The sequence below is a fragment of the Lepeophtheirus salmonis genome, unplaced genomic scaffold (genome assembly GCF_016086655.4).
Source record: "Lepeophtheirus salmonis unplaced genomic scaffold, UVic_Lsal_1.4 unplaced_contig_1351_pilon, whole genome shotgun sequence".
Taxonomy (NCBI): domain Eukaryota; kingdom Metazoa; phylum Arthropoda; class Copepoda; order Siphonostomatoida; family Caligidae; genus Lepeophtheirus; species Lepeophtheirus salmonis.
This window is the reverse complement of record NW_027290545.1, coordinates 19,512-42,113: the sequence shown is the minus strand read 5'-3', so window position 1 is coordinate 42,113 and position 22,602 is coordinate 19,512. Positions and strand designations below refer to the sequence as shown.

At 27.1% G+C, this 22,602-nt stretch overlaps 1 long non-coding RNA gene across 1 annotated transcript; it reads left to right on the top strand.

Annotated features, from left to right (window-relative positions):
• The first annotated feature begins 149 nt into the window (after nt 1–149).
• Nucleotides 150–19,142, top strand: LOC139907460 (uncharacterized). The gene is made up of 2 exons (XR_011784126.1): nt 150–278; nt 17,191–19,142. It is a non-coding gene; the product is annotated as an uncharacterized lncRNA (long non-coding RNA).
• Nucleotides 19,143–22,602: the final 3,460 nt, after the last annotated feature.

Sequence of the window (22,602 nt, the reverse complement as noted above, 5' to 3'; positions counted from 1 at the left end):
ATAAAAATATATGTACATATTTATAATCACAAGCAAATATAAAAATCAAAAATCAACTCTTTAAAAAACTCCAAACAAAAACTAAGAGCCATTTTTTCTGTACTTCTGTATCTTCTTACAATATTGTCAATCTTTTTTATATGGTTTGCAGAGCCTGTATCAAGGAAGCGAATGATAATGTCTGCCCATGACCAATCAATGGTGCCAACATTGGGAATCTTCATACTGAGCACTATAAACCTACCAGCAAAGGAACTTAAATTGGTCTTTCGTCCTTGGTATAATTTATTTTTCATTAGTTTTATAATATTTTTTTAACCCCTGTTTTATGTTAAAGATAAATTAGACACATTTCAGTTTTTTTGTGAACAAAAGTATTGATTTTCCTCATTTGTTTCTCTCTTGAATTTTTCCATATTTAGACTCAAGTACAATTATTCAAATTTAAAACCTTTTTATGACCGTGAAATGACCAAAAAATAATTACATGTAAAGATGTTATTATGGATCATTTTGATCCGCAAACTTATTAGTGGGCTTAAATCCCGAATAAACTTACTTTTGTGGTATTCATTTTTGTCCACCAATTTCTACTTTTGTTAATTGACTCCCAATCAAGCCCAAATGTCAAAGTATTGGGTGATGATAAGGTTTAATTCATTATTCTTTATATTTTGTTGTCATACGTTCAAAAATGAGCTTTATTGCCAAATGTACAAAATTTAATTTGAATTCTGCAAATTAACATTTAGAAAAGCAACAAGGGGCAATATAAGACAAATCCAATGAAAAAATAAAATGATGTCAATATATTGAGAATAAATTATATTTTAAAATACCTTTTAAAAATGATTTGGGACAATTTATTTATATTGTGTATTTTGTGACATTATACTTTTTAAAAGTCCGATTAGGATAAAGGAATCAATTTTCTAACAATTTAGATGTACTTATAATTCATTTAGAAATTATTGTCTATATATTCTTAAGTCATTTTTGCTACTTTGAATATATATATATAAATTGTTTTATGTCGCAAAAGTAATATGAATTACTTTCAATAACAATTTCATTAATAAATCAATCAAAAAATTATCTAATATTTTTATAATACCACGACGTTTCCTGAGCCATGAAATTATTTAATATTTATCAGAGAGAATAAAAATACTAATATACCTTTATATTTTGTAAGTATTATCATAGTCTATCGTTTAGAAAAAGCAATAAAATCCATATTTTTATTTGAAAATAATTTTTTTAAAGACATTGTGGAATTATGAACAGTGTATATATTTTATGTCTACTATTGTAAAAAAAAAAAAAAAAAAAGAGTGTGATCCCCATCTTTCTAGTACTCCCAGGTTTAAAAATACAAATTTTGAGCAAGCTTTGACATCTACAAGACACCGGTATCCCTTTTGTTTATTTATTTTTCTCATTGGATTATTTTTCTTGATATTTAAGATATTTTTGAAGTATTAGAAAGAGTAATAGAAGATCATTAAAATTAATTAAAAAAATATCTTATAATAGAATTTTATATTTATGCTATATAAGTCTTCAAACTATGTTATTTTTAGAATTTTATAAAAAAAAAAAGCTACCTATCATATGGAGGTCAAGTATGGATTATTTTTTATTTCTTATTTGTCTACAGGGTTGATGATATAAATCTGGACAAAATTCAAAAGTGTCTTTTAAAAATTGTAGACTACATAGGGATGTAAACAATAAAACAACAATTATATATTTGACATTTATGTATTATTTTATACAATGTGACTGCCCTCAGCAGCAACCCCTTTCGTGATGTCGGCCCTGATGCTCTCACCGGCATTCTCCACATCTGCAGCCGAGATACTCCCCCACTCCTTTTTCATGGTTGTCTTTAGGATCTCCAGGCTGTTGTGGTGCCTTGAGCAAACCTCCAATCGTCCAAAAAAAGAATACATACATTCGATCAGGTTTATTAATTGTTTTCTTTCTTTTTGTTTAAGAACAAGAAAAATTTTATGCTCTTCTAGTGTTTTTCTTAATCAAGAAAGTATTATGAAGGTTTAATTACGGAACTACATTTTCCTTCAGTGATCGGTGTTTGATTGGTTTTTCCAAGCATATATATTCTGTACGAAAATATTTGTCATTGAAATGAAGAGAACAAATAAGTTTCTTAATATTTTAAACTAATTTTGAATCTAAAAATATTACAAAAAAATTGATGGGTGAGGTATTTTAGGTTCTAATAAAAAATATTAGTAAAACAGAATTTTTATATGATTTTTTAAAAGCAAATAAGTTGATTCTAAGTTCAAAGTCAAATAAAAAGTCATTACGGTTATAATGCCTTTTGAATTTGTGATGTACTTGTTTCAAGTAAATTTAATTTTTTAAGTACAATTCGATTATATATTTGAGTGTAATTCTGTTTATTACAAAATTAAGAGAAGTATCAAACTATAATTAATAAGTATATAATTTCAAAGTATGATAGCTTTCCATTTTTTGATAAGCTCTTCATTTTTAATAGAAAATAGATGAAAAGAAGCCTTTTAATGCTTTTAACATCTTTTCAAGGAATTTTTTCCAATTATACGGAATAGAACTACGTTTGCAGATGGCAACGATATTTTTTTGATAAAAATACTGTTTTAAAATTTAGTATAAAGTGAGGTTATAAGACTTATATAGATTTCTATAGTCAGGGATATTTATATTTAATTTTTTTATTTAATATTCCAATGTAAGACTCGTCACTCACTTGCTGTTTCAAAATTCAAACCCAACTATTTATTTACTTCATTATTCAATGTATTTTATGAAAGAATATTAATAAATTTAAATAATATTTGTCCAATAGAAAAAGGTGAGCTTCAGAGGTTTCATGACTTTTAAAATATCCACTAATCCATACATCTAGTTAATTCATGAACAAATGTATTCCTTGATGTTGTTTACAAATATTGATACGCCAAAAGTAAATATATTATCTACGCATAATAAGGTGGAAAATCAAACAATTTTAGTTACTTTTTTTTTTTACAAATATTAATATTATATATTTTTTCACACTTGACAATATTGTCAAGTAAATGAGTAATTATTCACCCTTATGATTCCACATCAATGACTACGCCAATAGTACACTTGTTATATCATACGACATTAAACATTATTATCTTTAAACCTTTTAATACAATAACAACCCAAAACGTTTAATGTTTGAATCATTACTAAATAAGTTTCTTCTTTAGTAAAAATATCACTTTATATGGCATGCTGTAATTATTGGGTAAAGGGAAAGTACCCAGTTTCCCTTAAAGTATTGTGACGATACCAATATTTTTGTACCGGTTCTGGTATCAAAATAGAACTAGGTATTCAATAATTTTTGATTTGAGTAAAAAAAATGATAAAAAAATTCTATTTACGAGCACAAACTAATTTACCTAATATAGGTAACTTATGAAAAATACCTATTATCCCTCAAACTGCCATTTTAAATAGAATTAAACTATACAATTGTATATAATACAATATTAAATAATTTTTTTTTGGTCAAATGTCCTAAATAGTCACCGGCAAAATGTCATCCGGAAAATTGTATTTCAGGTAAACGTTTTAAACGAACTATTCTAGATCCTTTTTAAACACGTCAGTGCCCCGGTACTAATCTAGGACCGGTATTCCGAACAACATTAGTCCTTCTGCAATTTTTTAGTCTCTTAATCGAGTAAAATCCTTGAATATGTAAATCATGTTTAGTACAAGTCCCCAGAAAGTTGAAATTACCATAAATCATACTTAATGACATATTTCAAAATTGTAAGGGCATTAAAGTCCAAGTTGAGTCTTTGATTGCGTAATTAAACCTATTTTTGTATGAGAGTTATTGTATATTTGTAGTGGAGTAATACTTAGTACATGGCTTGAAAAATCCGGGGCTTCACACAAAGATGGTGCTATTTTTTTTAATTCACTCGTTTTCAGTTAGTATCAGCTTTCAAAAGATAGCTGTCAAAATTCCACTGTAACATAACCATTTTTTTATTTAATTTCTATACTACTTCTTGATGATAAAAAATATTATTCGGGCAAAACAAGAGGTCAAAAATTTTATGGGGACAACACTCTATCAAAAAAATATAGTAAACGTCGGTTTGCTGATTTCAAACGTGGTTGTAGATACATCAATAATATAAAACGCAGTTGACCTACAAATGAGGCAGTAACTTCAGAAAACAAAAACAAAATCCCAGAAAATGATTTTAAGAATTGGAAAGTGAAGTTGTATGAGTTAGATGGCAGTTAAATTTATCTTAATTCCACTGTTCATTCGAACTAAGGGCAACTGGTGTACCTCGTCCTAAGCACCTGAAGGCACAAAAATTGTCTGGAAAGGTTATGGCCTTGGTATTTTATTTTGGGATCTGCATGGCATTTTATCTACTTTGAAAAGGAAAATGCAATCAACAATAAATATTTTATAACGTTACTAGAGCGTTTGAAGGACAAAAAATGGAATACACGGCTCCATTTAAAGAAGAAGAAATTGATGTTTCGTTAGAACAACTCCCAGTGTCACAAGCCAATCAAAATATAGGCAAAATAACATTGATTGAACTTTGCAATGCTATTCAAATACACGATATTCTCTAAAGTTGGCTTCCAGAGACTATTGGCTTTTGGTAGACAGAAATCGAAATTCTTGCCCGTAAGAAATTTCAATCCAATGAAGAGGTTATCGCTGAAATTGAAAACTATTTTGAGGTAAAACATCAGGTATATCATATTTTTGTGCTAAAATGATTATTTTGCTCTTAATTCATATTATATTTATCAATTTTTGCCCAATTTTGAACTAAAAAACGTGTTGTCCTTGTTAATCCGGAGATTTTTCAGACCATGTGTTATATTAATTTCAAAATGGTTTGTTACAAATCTAAGCATAATTTAATTATTAATATTTCAAAACATTCAAGAGATATTTTAATAAAAAATATATTTGAAAAATTTCTGTTGAGGTAATTTCTAAAATTTTGAATTTGAAATGCATCAAAGTATACATTTTAAATTTTTTCAAAACATGTAATTTAGAAGTTTCCGTAACAAAGAAATTTACTATTGAAAATCTATAGCATAGGGGCTCTAAAATTTCCACATGGCCACACTTGTTAAAAGATGCTACTCGACCATTGGAGATGTAGTTTATGAACTTTATTCTACTCATTCTTGAGACTCGGAAGCAGAGCTGTATTCGAGGCTACTTTTTCCAAGTCCAAATAGGTCCCCAGTCATCATACTCCAAGTATAACTCATGGTCAACTTCAGACTATTATTCAGAGTAGATAAAGTCAAAAAGAATGCGATTATTTTCCTACATTTTTCATAGCATTTCTCTTTTAAATTGTAGGGTAATCAAAAAACAACTTTGGACCAAATGAGTACCATTAGGAATTCATATAGCTAGATTTCTGAAATAAATGTATGAGTTTATTTCTGAAACAACCCTGGCCGCACAAGTCCAGATTCAATGATATTTTTTCATCAATCTTAATCTAACATACATCTGCTTTTGATAAACATTTTATAGGCATTATTTATTTATTAAAAAAATATTTTATTTGAGTTAAAGCTTGTATTTGATATGGAAATTTAATGATAGATTAACAAAAATAGAAAATATAATATTTTATTTTAGGAAGTTCGCATGTTTTGGCAGAATAAAAATTTCAAAGTAATTATGATTATTTTTTTTTAAACTGAATTTGAACAAAAAACCTAAAGACAAATTTAAAAAAAGGAAATTTAATATTTTCAAGACCAGAAAAATTTGATGCATAAAATATGACTTCAAAACAAATTTCAAGTCAATCAGATAAATTTTGAGGTTCCGTAATTAAATTGAAAGTTTAAAAGTGATTTTTTATTACTGTTTATTCCCTATTGACACATATTTTGTGTCTTCACTTTATTTTTAATGAGGTAAATACTTTTCCATGTGAATCCATGTTAATTTTTATAATTATAATAATAGTACCATTAATTTGCTACACAAAAAATAATCATAATCACAAACAAAACAAAAATCTAGCCTAAGATCTTTTGTTAGTGAAGATCTTTTTTTATGAAACGGATGGTGGACTGAGTAAAAAAGAAACCCTAAAAATAAAACATTGAATTATATAATAAAGAGTTGAATGATAACAATGATTACGTCAGTGTAATATTGTTCAATTTTGTATCTATTGCATTCTATTTTAAACTTGTAAATATTGATTAAAATATTTGTATTATTATTTCAAATGAAGAAAAATAAATTCCTTTCGAAAAGTAATGATAAAAGATTTAGGTTCCACTATGATATAATTTGTTATTTTTAAAGTAATAAATCAATTTTGCATTTGTGATGAAAATATGTGTGAAATATTTATTACAAATTTTGAGAATCAAGCAAGTACCCATCAGTTTTTGATGAGGTTGCGTATATTATATAAAATAATTATTAATAGCTAAATATTACTCTTTTGTAGCTACCTAGCATTATGTCCCTAGAGATAAAATACATAGAGTCAAGGTTAATAGAATTACAAGTTTATACCTACCATAACACGTGTAAGACTGATGTTTGACTTCCACTACGCTTTTTAATTATGACGTTATATAATATGATTGGTTGCATGTTTTGTCCAAATCTATCTGGCTTACCCAGCAGTGGGTATGATACATCAAACTGAAAATTCTAGCAATAATGACGTCCTAGTATATGATTGGTTGGATGTTTTGTCAAAATCTGTGTGCCTTGCTCAGTAAAATTGGTAAAAGTTGAAGTGTCGACAAAGACCGATTACGTGATAGTCTAACTTTGTATTTCTATTAACCTTGCATAAACCTTGCTAGGCAATATCATTGACGTTGCGAAAGCATACCAGAGAAAAGTGATAGTTAATCAAAACAATAGAAAATCCTATTGTATTTCTTGCTATAGCTCCGACAGTTTTATCAAATTAAAGGCATTATTTACGTCTCATTGGTTATAATATCCCATAATTACAAAACGTATATATTATTCAAATAAGATTCTATTAAATATATATATATATATTTTCCACGTTAAAAGTGCTGACTTGTGTAGACTATAATTCTACCTCCAGAGGGCAAACATTCACAAAATATCGCATTTAATTAGAATAATGAACCCTTTAAACCTATTGATAATCATGTTTTGATTCATATTCTCAACCATGTCATATATTTAAACTAATTATACATATTGCATAATGTTATGCAAACATAAACTTATATCAGTTGGGAAAACACAAAAGTGAATGGATTGAAGGGACCAAAGTTACTCAAAATCTAATTTATTTTAAAATCAACTATTATAGATTTTTGAATTGTATTTTAGTCAGAACAATCTTCCAAATCCATCATTAATATTTTTAAAGCCTAAAAAAAATTATATTAAAATATTTATATACTATATTAAATAACCTTTTAAAAAATACTATATTAACCAATGTATTATCATCTCTAATTTCTTATAATTCTGTTAACACATTACTATTTTTAGGTTAAACATTGCAAAAAATATGAATATTTGAAACACTTTACAGGTTTTTGACATACATAACTATTGCAGTTTGAATTTTTTGTCAACTATTTTTCTTTTTAAATCGTCAATTCCTTTTTCAAATCATCATTCTACATATTTTCAATCTTTATACTCAAGCTGGTGCTATATATAGTGTGATTCATAATTTTTTATTTACATAACCTATGGACCCTAGTAGGTATGACTTTGAATTCTATTACTCAGGAGATTGTAGAAGAAGGGATGTGTGATTAGAAAAGAGTTGGAACTGCATGGAAAGACATTTCATTCATGGCCGTTTGAATGGATCTCTCCTACAGATAAATCAAATATATGGATATGGGTTCTAGGTAATTCTATCTGTAACATTTTCGGCAACTGCATTTTTTCTGTTGGTATTATTTCCTGGAGGAGATTTTATCGTATGACATCTTCACCGACTTTATATGTTTTTCTATTATCGGTTCGAACTTTGCCGTTATATCTGGATCAGATTAATTATGAAGTTAGGAGAAGAATAAAAAAGAAGTAATCGGTAATCTTGTGCTGTTTATATATTTAATATTATAAGAAGGAGTAAGGAATCACGAATCTGGGATGCTGAGTCTATTTCAAACAGAATCAATGACTTGTGGCACGTTAATGACTCATAGTTATGGCCTTAGTTGAGGTTTGAAGAAATGGAAAAAACTCAATTCATAGAAGGAAAGGAATGTTTCTTGATGATTTTGCATTTATTATTTATGTGCAGCCTATTTATACAAAGTTTATAGATCACCTCTGGAGGAGCTGATAGTTTGTCTAATATTTTTATTATTATTTTTTATTCTCAAGTCATTATTTATGTTAAGATTTAAATATCTTTATTCTAACTAAGTAAAAATTATCATTTCTTTATAAGAAAATAAAAAGGAAAAGCAAAAAAATGAATACAAGGTACTATGATGAATAGCTAATATGATCTAAACAAATTGAACTCCCACAGTTATAACTCCTATAAATTAAATATTTTAATAATATGATTTTAATGCTTTCATTTTCTTAAATAACGATTATATATTAAATTACTTAATGTGTAAAATAAGAACACATAAAACGTACATAAAAATTACTGATTTTAAAGTGTCTGAAGATTCCAGGCAATACTTCTAATATATTTTAATTTTCCAATTGTATTGTAATTTAATACCTGGTGTTGGAGTCTTGCACTTATGTCGTTAGTCATTTTCTTTCTATTAGTACAGTCACCTTTTTCTATATCCAATTATAGCAATTACTTCTTCTTTTCTTCAATTATTAATTAATTTCCAAAAAAATTGGGTGCATGCATGACATAGAATACTTTAATTCCCCATTTTTTTTTAGAGATAACATCAAAAATATATAAAAGTAGATAATGGGTATTTCTACTAAATCATATTTTAAATAAAAGTCTATTTGATATGGTATATTATTAATTAAAAAATATATTAAAGTAACTAATTTCATCTAGAAAATACATACAAAGACCGTAATTAAATTTACATTTCTAAAAATTTTTTGGTATAACTTTCAGATCATTTAGTAATTATGCATTTCAACACTTTTAATTTTATAAATGATCCTTAAATTTTGAATAATATTGACTTTTTGTAGTTCAAAATCATTTGTTACAAGTGTTACCTATGTGTAACATAAGTTTTTTATAAACTTAAAGTTTATGAGGCTAAAGTAAAACTGTTTTCTCGTGCCACCAATTTCTAAATAGGTAGATGTTTTTTGCAACAATAGATATAATTATGAAAGAGACAGATAATGTAATAGGATAATGAAATCAAAATGTGAAAACAGTAACTATTTAAGTAACTTCTTAGATATAATTCCTATAAATGTTTAATATTTTCGCCAAAAATCAACCTTTGGAAATTAATCAACAAATATATTCGTCGAAGAAAAGATCCTTTTATAAAATCACAAAATTAATCGTTTCAATTAAATTAAAAGTAAATATTTATTTAGTTCTTTACAGTTACATATATATGTAAAAAATTATTTTTTTAATAATACGTCAAAATAATGTGCCTTAAATTAACACAACCACAATCAGTTTAAACTATATGTTTATTTAAAAAAGATCAATATTACAATTAAATAAAGAAAAAAAACATATTTAAATAATAATTTTAATGTAAAAGAAAATATTTTTGAATGATGATGAGAAAAGTTATTGCCAGTTAAATTGTTGTGACCCCCATGTCCCTATTGGAGTGAAAGGTTTAATAGTTCTAAATAACTGTATATTCCTTAATTAATTTATGATGTTTTTGACTAAAGTAATATTAAAAATAAGGTGACATACAATTTATTTGTTTAGAAAAGGATTTTCGACCCAATAAGTATGAAAATTGTAATGGCATTCAGATTTTCCGAGAGAAGTTTACAGAAGTTAAGATGTCTCTTATGTATTTGAAAAGTACATAATCACATAAAAGTTGGAAATAACTATTCATATGTAATAACAGAATAGAATATCCTTTACATGCCAAAATATGGAAAAAAGATTTGTAGCAATTTTTCCTTTGTTTTTCAAAAATTAGATGAACTTTTTTGGGTTTGTTTGAAGCTTTGTTCTTGTCACAATCTTTTGTTACTGTTTGTAAATAACAGCTTTTCCAGAACAATTGAGCTTAACCGATAACAACTCCAGCTTGTTTCATATCTAAAATAAATATATTGAAGTTGATATAAAAATCTCAAACTAGTAAGTTTATGCAGAAAAAGCCTAAACTAAACAAAAATGAACCTAAAATATAAATAAAAATTAGTTTAAAACAATATAAAGTAAAATATAGATTTCTAGTGATATCAGAATAAAAATATAGGTAAACAAAATAACAGAATTAGTCATATTCACTGGAATATCAAGTTTTCAAATACCAAAAACATGAGAATTGTAGTAATTTTTCCTTTTAAAATTGAGTAAATCCTTAAACCTATGGGGCTGCCTGTATTTTTAAAATAGATATACATATGACTTATGTTATGTTAATTATATATTGAAAAACCTCATAATAAAACAGCACAGGTTTCATTTTAGCAAACAATTTTTTTGGGACACCTAACTAAGTAGTAAGAAATCAGGCGTCAGCTTGAAGTTTCCGGCTTATATAATTATCCGTAAAGACTGTTATTGTCTTATTACATAAATTTCTCCGGATCTTCTACTGAACCATTGTATACTTAAACGTATAAGAAGTAAGGAGTTCCATTTTCGTCTCCTACTCTTAAAGAATATTCCATAAATAAGAGTCCTTGAGTGTCCATCTCACATCTAAATACTTGAACTTTTTGATTTACGGTCTATACGGATAATTATATAAGATGGAAACTTCATGAACGAGATCAGAAGTTACTATCGCATACCATTATATTAGGAGACACATGCACAATTAATTATCCTTCTATTAAAGGAAATTATATCCAACGAGTGAATTACTTGTTGAAGAGATCTTGACTATTAAGGCGATTATGGTTATTATGGATTATGGCTATTATGGTTTCCGCAGATAATTTTTCATTGAGGAGATTTTGTCGCATGACATCTTCGCCGCCTATTTGTGTTTTTCTATTATTGGTTAGAACTTTGCCCTTGTATCTCGATCAGATTAATTATAAAGCTAGGGGAAGAAGAAAAAAAGATTAATGATAAAGAATTAATCTGTAATCTTGTGCTGTTTATATACTTATTATTATAAAAAGGAGTAAGGAATTACGGATCTGGGATGTTGAGTCTATTTCGAAAGGTCCCATTGACTTATGGCACGAAAATGAATCATAGTCATGGCCTTAGTTGAGGCATACAGGAATGGAAAAAACTCAATCGATAGAAAGAAAGGAATATTTATTAATGAATTTCCTTGTCCGAAGATGGTGGGTAGCCTCATATTTCTCTATCGTATCGACTTTTACTATCAGCTAGATTAAATAGCTCACGGAGGGGCATCTCGTTTCTTGGATTAATCTCACTTGGCCTTAGTTTGGAGCACTATATACATGGAGGAGGCACGTATTTTCAGAAAATACATAAGTTGACATAAACATTGCATTGAATACGGCTTGATGTATTAAAAGATTATGGTTAATAATCTAATTAATTATTCGACTACAGGATTTTGTATTAGCGAATCTTTTTCATGTATTCATGAACAACATTCGTTTGTCAATAGGAATCCATATATTTGTCTCCTTGCTTCTTTATTCGTTTACGAATTCTAAACGAAGTTCGACTGGCTCATATCCTCATATAATATTTTAGATGATGACCGTAAAGAAGTTCAACCTTTGAAGTATGCTTTTAAGTCAATAAAGACTGACTCACGAAGAAATGGAAGAGCTCATATCGTTTTGTATCGTGATTTTTCAAGTCTGGAATGAATGAATATAATTTAGACTTTAATCAATTCATGAATTAATTCTTGACCTAAGATGATTAACTAAAGGAATATTCGATAAAGGTTTTACTAAATAATAATTGTTTTCTCCATTTAAGGATAATGTGTTTACTATTATTCAAAAAACAGTACATTTTATTATTTTATAGACTTATTCAATTTGAGATTAACAATCACGTAACCTTCCAAAAATTGTAGTTATTATGTTTATATCAGAATACTGACACATTTAAAAACATAATTAAATTATTTTTATTTGTGTCCCTCTTGTCATGAAGGGTAAAATATGTCAGGGTAACAATATATATTAATTACATTATAATGATATAGAGTTTGTAACAAATTTAGTAGAAATCCCCACTTTTCTGGCAATCAATCTGATGATGCCAGTGATGAAGCTTCTCAATTTGAAATCTTATTGGAGTGATAATAATTTTATATCTTCTGTGGTTATCAAAAATGCAATAAACAGAGCTGGATTTATGTTCCTTCTTCGAAACCTTTACCTCACTAATAACTTAAAAACAAATAAAATGGCAAAGCTTACAAAATAAGTGCAATTATTGATAAATTAAATTAGGTATTTCAATTTACCATGGACAATGCTCCAGAACAGTCAATTTACGTTAACGTTACTAAGTTCAAAGGGAAAATGTCTAGCAGGCAATATATGAAGAATAAACGAATAAAGTGGGGATTCAAATAGGTGTTGCAGCAAAACAGGATATTTTGATTAGTTATACCTTTGGAAAAAAGAATATAATGAATATGGTCTTGGAAAAAGAATACAATGCTTACATATAAGTCATGCATTACGTCAAGAAATTATTTCTCATTCTTTTCCTTTCTTTATCATTAATTATATCTACGTTATAGTAAAAATACATAAAAACAAAATAAAACTTTTTCAATTTATTTTTTTTATGAACTGTATCTGGACAAAAATCACGAAATATTTTTTGTGGTTATATTATTGTTTTATTTAATAATTTTATTTATTTTTAGAATAAATTTATATTATGTTTATTAATTTAGTAAATAATTAAAAGAATAAAAAATACTTTTTTCCATAAAATTATTTATTTGTCTTGTTACCCTTCAGGAAAATAGGGAAACAAGTGTCCCTAATAAAAACGTGGATATGTAATCATTGCAAATTGAAAAAAAAAAAAATGTTTTGTATATCAATTTGAGTAAAAAATATCAAAAAATTTGATAAGAATATCATCAGGGACCTTACGGTGCCGAAAGCATTAAGTGATTATATTTTTTACAAAATATATAAGATACTTTTTAACTTTTGTACACTTATGTTAGAACATATTAATACCCTTGTCATTTCCAAACTTATTAAGTCAAGAATCTTCTTCTAAACAGCCAAATTACTAGTCAACATATTGGAGTTTTACTCTTGCAAAGATCTGGGATCTCCAAAACAAATAAATAAATTAAAAAATGTTTGGCAGCTGATCTAATTATAAGTTATTTTAATGAAAATAATAGTTAAAATATAACAAAATATAATAATACCATTGTTTTAGTGTTGATGGAATGAATAATATTCTTCAAAATTTACATTCCCTATGTATGAGTTCTTCGTTATTTTTTATTTTTGTTATCATAATGGTTCCTTCAGTTGTATTTTGGGCATGCAAAAACTATTTCGTTACAAAGACTCTGTTCAAGCAAGTCGATATTTCAGAGTCATTCTAGTTATTATTTGTATAACTATTATTGGTCTTTATTACAAACTATTCGAAGCAATAGGGAAGTTGGGATGATATCCTTAATAAAATTTGATATCCTTAGTATTACTAAAGTATAAATATATATTTTGCTTGAGAGAATAGTTAAAATTGCACAGCAAAAGAGGTTTTTTCAAGGCTTACATTTGATTATAAAAGCAAAATGATTACATTGAACTCTATATTTATTATATTCAAGGTAAATGAAAAATTAATTTCTTATTGGTAGTTTATTCTTTTCACTTGATAGTTTCATGTTTATTCCATAATATCTACTAATTTTAAAATATTATTGATGTATTTGCTATACGGATGATTTTTTTTACCATAAAAATATTATTAATATTAAGGCAATGGTAATACATGTATGTATATCAACTATCTGAAGTAAATATATTGAAAAATATTAATAAATGACTTAAATATAGTCTTTTAAAGTTACAAAGTAACTAACACTATTCTACCGTATTAAAAAAACGTAGATGTATTTCTATTATACTTGGTAGATACTGGATAGATTACAAAAAACTCAAAAAGAAAGACAAGAATTCTACAATATTATGAGTATACATTTATGTTATGCTATATTTATCACTATCCTTGTTTTAGGGAGAACCCATTCCCAAATGGGTTCTTCTTTAAGATACTGAAAGCATATAATATTTTTCATTTATATTAAGATAACATAATAGTAATTCAAAATGAATAACTGTTAAAACGAAACATATATTTTTTTCTTATTCACTCAACCTTTTATTAAAAAAATATATATATCATTACATTTAATTTATTAAGAAACCTATAATCAATAAAAAAACAAAATAAGGCATTAAAATCATCAGCTAGTTAGTCAAATAAGTCAATCACAGCTATTTATTTCCTGAGTACTCCCAGACTGTCATTGTCATACATAAATAAATATATTTTATAACTCACTTATTATTTTAATCGATAATGTCTTATAATCATTCTTAGTATGATTATATTAAAAGTGTAGTTATACATTTGTATTTCTATATAATATGAAACTTTATTGATAATATAAATACATAAGAGGGCCAATATATTTATATATATATATACGAGGAGTGATCAACACAAAATTGTATTCTTGTGCTTCAGAAAACGGAGCATAAACCATAGTGATAAAGTACATAGAGTTATCATACTGAGTAATAACAATGGCAAATCTTTGACGTCATGAGAGAAGACGAGAAAAAAAGATAGTTGACCCAAAAAATCGAGAACTCAAAATATTTTCACAATTAGTTTCCTTAAAATTGTTTCTCCAAAGTGGCAACTTTCGGTAAATATTAGTTTTAAGAAAAAAAATTAGAACTTTTTGATAAATTGATGATAATGTCTTCAAATTTATATCCTGAATCAAACCAATTATTAACACTAATTGAATTTATTTTAAAATATCATGCAGACATACAATCATAAATTTTTTGAAAACATGTAAGTAAGAGAATTTAAGGGCATAAAGTTTGGAGAAGACTTATGAATATAACCCAATTTAAGAATAAATAAATATGGACTAAGTTATGGTCATAATAATCTTCCATATCCATTTTAATATTTGAAAAGGCTAAACATTTTTTATTTAAATTTAAAAATTGGAATAAAAATTTTATATACTTAAACAAAGTCGTTTTCAAATACTGTATTAACTTATTGGCATCTCTAAATTTACATAATTGTTGTAATACATGATTATTATTATAATAAATTCTTAATGAAAATAAAAATATATGAAGCTCCCTTTATGTTTTAACTTACTTAATTGTTACAATTCAAATTGCGTCAATTACTTCTTCACTTTCCGATTTCCGGGAGTTTTAATACTCTTTGATCACCTTAATGTAGTTTCTCTATATTTTAATTTCACTCTCTTGGTACCGCTTGGCACTTCTTATTTGGGTATATAGTAACCAAGACGTTTGTGGATTTATGGCAGATTTATAAATGTAAGTCCGTTTGGAAATAGAAGTATAATTCAAGATGCACATTGGAGTAATTCTTGCAAATGTTCTTATTTATTTCCTTCTCCTCCCGAGTAACAGCTGATTGTAGCTGATTTATTTAAATGACATGACAGCTAAACATCTCTCCTCAAAAATATTATTCAAATTGACAGGGTTAACCTTGTTTTGGTTTCTTTTTTTTATATGCCCAAAATAACTAATAGGTCGGGGATAAACCTCACTGGAATACCAGTAACCAAACGGTTGGGTAAACAAGGTCTCCTGTGGTCTGACATTGATACAAAAACACCCCTTTTACTTTATCAAAGCAAAAATAGCTCCACTACGAATCGTTACCTTATTAATTTATATGAATAAATCCAATACTCAGGATGAAAGTATAAATTGCATATTCAGTAGAAGAAAATAAAAACGTCAGTACACATTATCTACAAATCTGATGAAATTAGTCCTTTGGCTCCATAATTGTAAACTAAAAATACAAAAAAATCTAAAAGTCTTGACCTCAAAAACTGATTGGGTAGTGACCAAGGATTCGAATACTCCTTGGGCTTTTATGGTGAAGGACATTACTAGCAAAGTGGGCGTGATAATTTATAATTGGCGATGCAACATGAAACCCATTTTAACAAATTTGAAAGGTAAAATTGTTAAATAATTTTGGGAAATTTATCCAACAATGGTCGCTATTTCGGACTTTTAAATAATTATATTGAAAAAAGAAAACTGTGATATTTAGTTTTGTTTTTCCAATTATTTTTTTAAACCTTGTCAGATATATGTAGGAATTGTATTATATTTAGTTAGAGTGCTTGTTTTTTTATCAGAACTATAAATAAAAGTGTGTCTATGGGGTTTTTAAAAAATATCCCCAAAATGCTATTAATTAGCATCAATACTGATGCTAATATAAGATCTGAGATGCCCTGTCTTTTGATGTTTTGCTCACTCATGATGACAAGATGACAAATGATTTTTATAGTTTGTCTCAGCTCGAAGGATTACCTAACCATAATGCATATAAAATAATCACTAAGAACAAAACACTATCAGATATTTACATTTATATTTTCTTAAATTAAAAGGATAATTTTCTCTGCGTTTTGCCCGTACTTCTTATCATGAACGTCATTGTATGTTGAAATAATGTATTTTAGTTTGCCATCATTAACTTTATTTATACAAAAATGAATGTATCAATATTTACTTAATCTTTTTTCTTTAGGAATGATAAAGAAAGTGAATTTATTTTTAGTTGTATATTGGATTTAATCTCATTTATTTTACAATATACATTGTATTTTATAAATATTCATGTAATGTGACATTGTTTTAAAAATACCTTTAAAAACATAATAATTGTTCATCCAAATTTTCTGAAAAGTAACCTTCAAACAATTTTCTGTATTTCGTTTTCAATTACTACTTTTCAGGGGAAGAATATATGATTAGGTGCACTAATCACCATGCACATAGTATAACTTTCCAAAAATTGAAAAAAAGTGAATAAATTTGACAAAAATTGTTAACAAAGGCTTATGCAAACTTGTCACTGAATATGGCCACCTTCACCATCAGTCATACCCTTTAAACGTTGCTGGAAGGCATTGCAGGAGTTGATGACAAAGTGATCATGCAAGCCGTTATAGTGGCCTACGGTGAACACACGTTTGAGGTTGGAGTTTTTTCAGGTTCCCTCTCCAATGTGCTCTACACAGGATCACACTGGACCACAAGTCCAGTGGGTAAAATGTGACAAGGAAGGAGGCACATCTCCTAGCTTCTTTACTCCTTGACCTCTGTCAGAATATAGTTTGGCTCTTCGTATATGGGGACAAGACCAAGTCGGCCGTCACAGCTTTTGTGGTGGTCCTACAAGCCACGGAGAGGTGGTTGGCGAGGCAATTCATCGTTTTGGCGGAGTTCTGACTGATCTTACTCTCTCAGCTGGACATAAACACAGAATCCTTCTTAAAATTGTAAACTCCCCTTTCTTTTTTTTAATAAAGGTATTTTCCATCATTTTTCATTCTGGCAATCTTGAAAATTAGCCCATGGAGCACTTCCAATTTCCATATTCCTAAGTTTCTCAGCTTTAGCATCAAAAAGATCTAAGATGGGCTGCCTCTTGGCTTTTCACCACTCATAATGACAAAATTATTTTTATAATTTGTTATGCACAATGGATGGCTGAACCTGAATTATTCATAAATAATCACTAAACCTAGTTTTCTGAAAAAAAATAAATATTCCATATTTTGCTTCTCAACTTAGTATAATTCACAATATTTTAATGATTATTTTCTAAATCATGAACACACTTCCAAAGGGGACACATAAGATGTCTCATATTGGGCAATCTTTACTAAATATCTTCAAAATAGATAAAAACGTTTGATGTCAATAGCAGTCCACCTCAACTTTGTTGGATTTATGATCGTCTAATGATTATAATATTAATAAGTACTTTAATCCAGTTTTTATAAAGAATAGTGACAAGCTATTACAGTACCTGAACGATACTGAGCGAATTAAGTGGGTACTTTTTTTGCAATGTTCCTAAATAATCGTTGGGACAGGATTGTCATGATTATGATTATGTGAACAATATTGTATTATAACTATTTTGAGCTACATAAAAATTGTAACTGATGTTCATTGTACATAATCACAGAACTCTTAATGGTGAATTGTTACTGAATTCTTTTTTACAGTCCTAGATTTAGCAATTGGTCATAAATTAATTAAACTTGATAATGTCATTTCTTATAGTTAAATGAATATTGTTTAACAGGAGAGCAAATTATTATTACTTTTAAAGGTTTTTTAACACGCATGTGACGAATTTTTTACAACTACAACAAACCATATTAGTCCATAGCGAAGGAAGGCGCCATAATTATTTGAAAAAAAAACACTTAGTTTATACATGTCCCTTTATTCAAATTTCTGGCAACATGTCTTCTAAAATAAAGATTATTCATTATTTTATAAATTATTCTTCAAAAAAAACTTAGTTCAATAACAAACAAAGGTATAATACAAAAATATTTATTAGTTTTACGTTAGTTTATGAAATTTTTCTGATTTTACCTTTACTTGAACTTTTAAATTTATATTATTATTATTTTTTTAACAACTTTTTACTAATATATAAACAATTTTTTCCCCCTATACACATATGTAGTTATTTACTTATTTCATATACATACTCTCACATTAAACAGGTCTAAGTGTAATATTTAAAAATTTTATTAAAAAAAAAACAATCCCAGTTATTAATTTAAAGAAGTAACTATATTTTTTTTAAAGTATCGATGTGCATACGAATATATTTAGCACTTGAACATAAATATGATTTAATATATATTTTTTTTAATACCCATTTAAACAATTATTGTCTTATTAAATAATTCCACATGTAGACATGATATAATTGATCTACTAGAGAAAGTAAAAGAACACTAGGTGTAAAGAGTTCTTTTAGATATATTTGATTTTGTAGTTTAGTTTTGCCATTATTCTCTACTATTACAAAAGGATGCCCTTAGAATTATCTGATTAGTTGATTCTAACAATAGATCCATCTAAATGTAAAGAACAATAATTAAGATACACATCCAGAAACAAGGAAAACCATTGAACTTTCGTTTTTAATTATCAATCCACAAACAACGATTCCTCTTTGGCGTTAAACAATACTTCATTTATATATAAATCTCTTAGTGATGCATTTTCTGAGAATTATAATTATAAATACTTCGTAGTTGCTCACTAAAAAATATCCTATTTTTCTTGCTGATGAGATTTAAACTTGGACAATGCATTTTTTATAAGATTATCAAAGTTATTTAAAAATGTAGCTATTTCTGTCCTCCATAGGAAAAGAATACGCAAGAAATTTTAAAAGATTGCTTAAAACGAGCTTTTTATCCTGTCTGTTGTAATGTGTTGGATAATGTGAGGATCTATAATATCATAGTTTACTAACGTAGGGTAAAAAAGAGATTATAAAATAACATAATACCTTTGCCTAACCCAGAATTCATTTTTTTCTTTTTTAATGTCATGAGTCTTCCATATGATATATGTGACGAAATGTATATTCACTTTTCTAGGAGCGACCCTTTCTTGAACATTCCCACATTAAATTCAAGAGTAAGTTCTCCCATAGCGTTATCCACTGAGTTATATCGCTGTAAAAAACAATTTTATAAATGTTAATTTATGTTGATTATGTGTAGAGAGTGTTTTCAAAGACCCATGAAAGAGACAAAACCGGTTTTAAGTTTAAAATTCAGATCCAATACAAATTAACTACATATATATACACGGCATAGTTACAAAATAACAAAACAGAGAGGTTATAAACAAATTGAAAAAAGTAATAATTTAAATTTGTATCGGTAACTTGACTGTATATAGAAACTTTTCCGACCAAAAAAAAAAAAAAAAAAAAAGCACAAAATCTGTTGATATTGTCCAATTCTTCCCAATTATGGAATTCTTAATCAATAAATGTACACAATTGCTTTAAAATTGTATCTGACAGTAATGTACAGAATATGTTCTTCTAGTATATAGAGATAAAAGGAAATTGAAAATGAAAGCAGTCAATTTTACAATTATAAGAATGCCTAGGAGTAAATCAGCTTGTAGAAACAAATGAGGAAAGAAATAAACACAAATCCCAATGTATATATAGCGAGAACATATAAGGGTGAATTACTCCGATATCGATCCTCAAATATACAAGGTCTTAACATTTAAAGCTCTTGTGCAAACTCTTATTGTTATTATGTGTCTCTCAAAAGCATACACACTAATTTTTACTTTATACAAGATTTAATGTCTTTCAGAATTAAATAAAAATGATAGATCAACTTTTGGAAAATAAAAAAATCTGGTTTAGTTTGCCAAGTACAAAAGCTGATCCAGCTTAGGAGGACATGTTTTTTACACCCCTCTTCTCTGATATACCTTGTCTTTAGGTATTTTGAGTAGGATAACACCATGTTGAGATACTTAGAACGTATATAATATTATATCTAAATCATTTTCATTTATTTCATTGAAGAACTAATTTAAAACTTAAATTCACGATTTTTAGAAATCATGAACCTTCTTGCTACTTGTATTTTTTTTAAATATTTTAATTTAGCATGTGAAATAGGACAAGCCCAGAAATTCATTATTTACTACAAAAACCTAATGAAGGTTTTGATGCTTTATAGACGTTTAATTAATCTAAATTCTTAGCAAGAGTTTTAAGGAACTAATTAAAGTATTGATGGGAAAATAAATCTTGAGGGATTTCAAGCTCAATGTTCACTCTCATTTAGCCAGTCAAAAAGAAGGATAGATAAATAAATATTTTAACATTTAATCTAAAACCATGTAAACATGATATTGTATACTAGGTCTAATATAACGAAAAATGCAATTCATACAATATCATGGAATGATTTTTGTAATTATATTACCTATACCTAAAATATCAATAATTTTACTTTTTTACAATATTGATAATATCAGAAAGCTAAAAAAATATGTTCCATATTGAATTAAAATAATATAACAGGATAAGTTGAATTATGTAATGTTTGCAGCTTGTGTTGTGTAGGTCCATATTGAGGACTGATGTCCAGAGCAGTCCAGTTCCATCTAGTCTATTCCCATTTGTCGGTACTAAACAAACGTAAATTTGATCCTCGTGACATCAATGAGGGTGTTTTTATAATTATTCCATTTCATAATATAATAAATTATATAACTAATTAACAATAAAATATGTTTGTATTTTATCAAAAAAATAGTTTTTATCGCAAAATATGTGCAATAATCTTAAAACATATTTCATATATCTGATTTGGCTTAATAAACCATAGGTATTTATACGAAACATTCCAAGGACTGACGGTTAAGGACAGGTCCTAAGGACTGACGGTCTTAAGAAGCGATAAAATTAAAGACGAACACTGTTGATGTTGGTCTTTCATTTATATATTCATAATTCATGGCCGAAAATATAAAGATTAAAAATAAATATAAACGCAGGTCTGTTAAAATGAGTTATGTTTGTTTTTATTAGTAAACGCTCTAAGGACTGAAGTACTCATCATTTATCACAAAAAATTAATATTTTCTCTCTCAAATTCTTACAATAATCATTTTATTCTTATAGATAGAACAAATAAAAATTAATATAAAAATTGAGTGTTTAAGTCTGAGTGAGCAAATGAAAAAAATTTAACAACACTATGATTTCTTAGGGAGACATCTTCTTTATTATTAACCTTAGTGTAAAATAATTATTAAACCCTTGTTAATCAAATTCAGTATATTCGATACATTGTTTAATCATAGATTTGGAGGGGAAAAGTAATATTTTGCAGAACCCAATTTTTTAATTAATCAGTCAGTTTTTTAATTTGAATGATTGATTCTTTTGCCGTCAATAGATATAAATTCATCAAATTCAATTTTTGTAATGACTCTTAAAAAGAGGGGACCCTATTTTATTTCCCTATTTTTATTATATATTATTTAATACGTTTATTCTATTTTTTCAACCATAGTAGATCCACAAAGAGTTTTTTAAAAGTGATTAGTTATCCATAACTTGGTCATTAATATAAATCTCATTTTATCTTTTATATAACACATTGAGGCAAAATAGTACAATAACATCAAAAGTTTAATTATTCCTTCTTAATTATTTTGTATAATTTTCTAAATTTTGACTGAAACTTGATATTTTTTTCAATTTAAAAAACTATGTGTATAATATTTAACCGTGGTATAAGATAAAGTTAGATTGAAACTATAGCTTATATTATATTTTA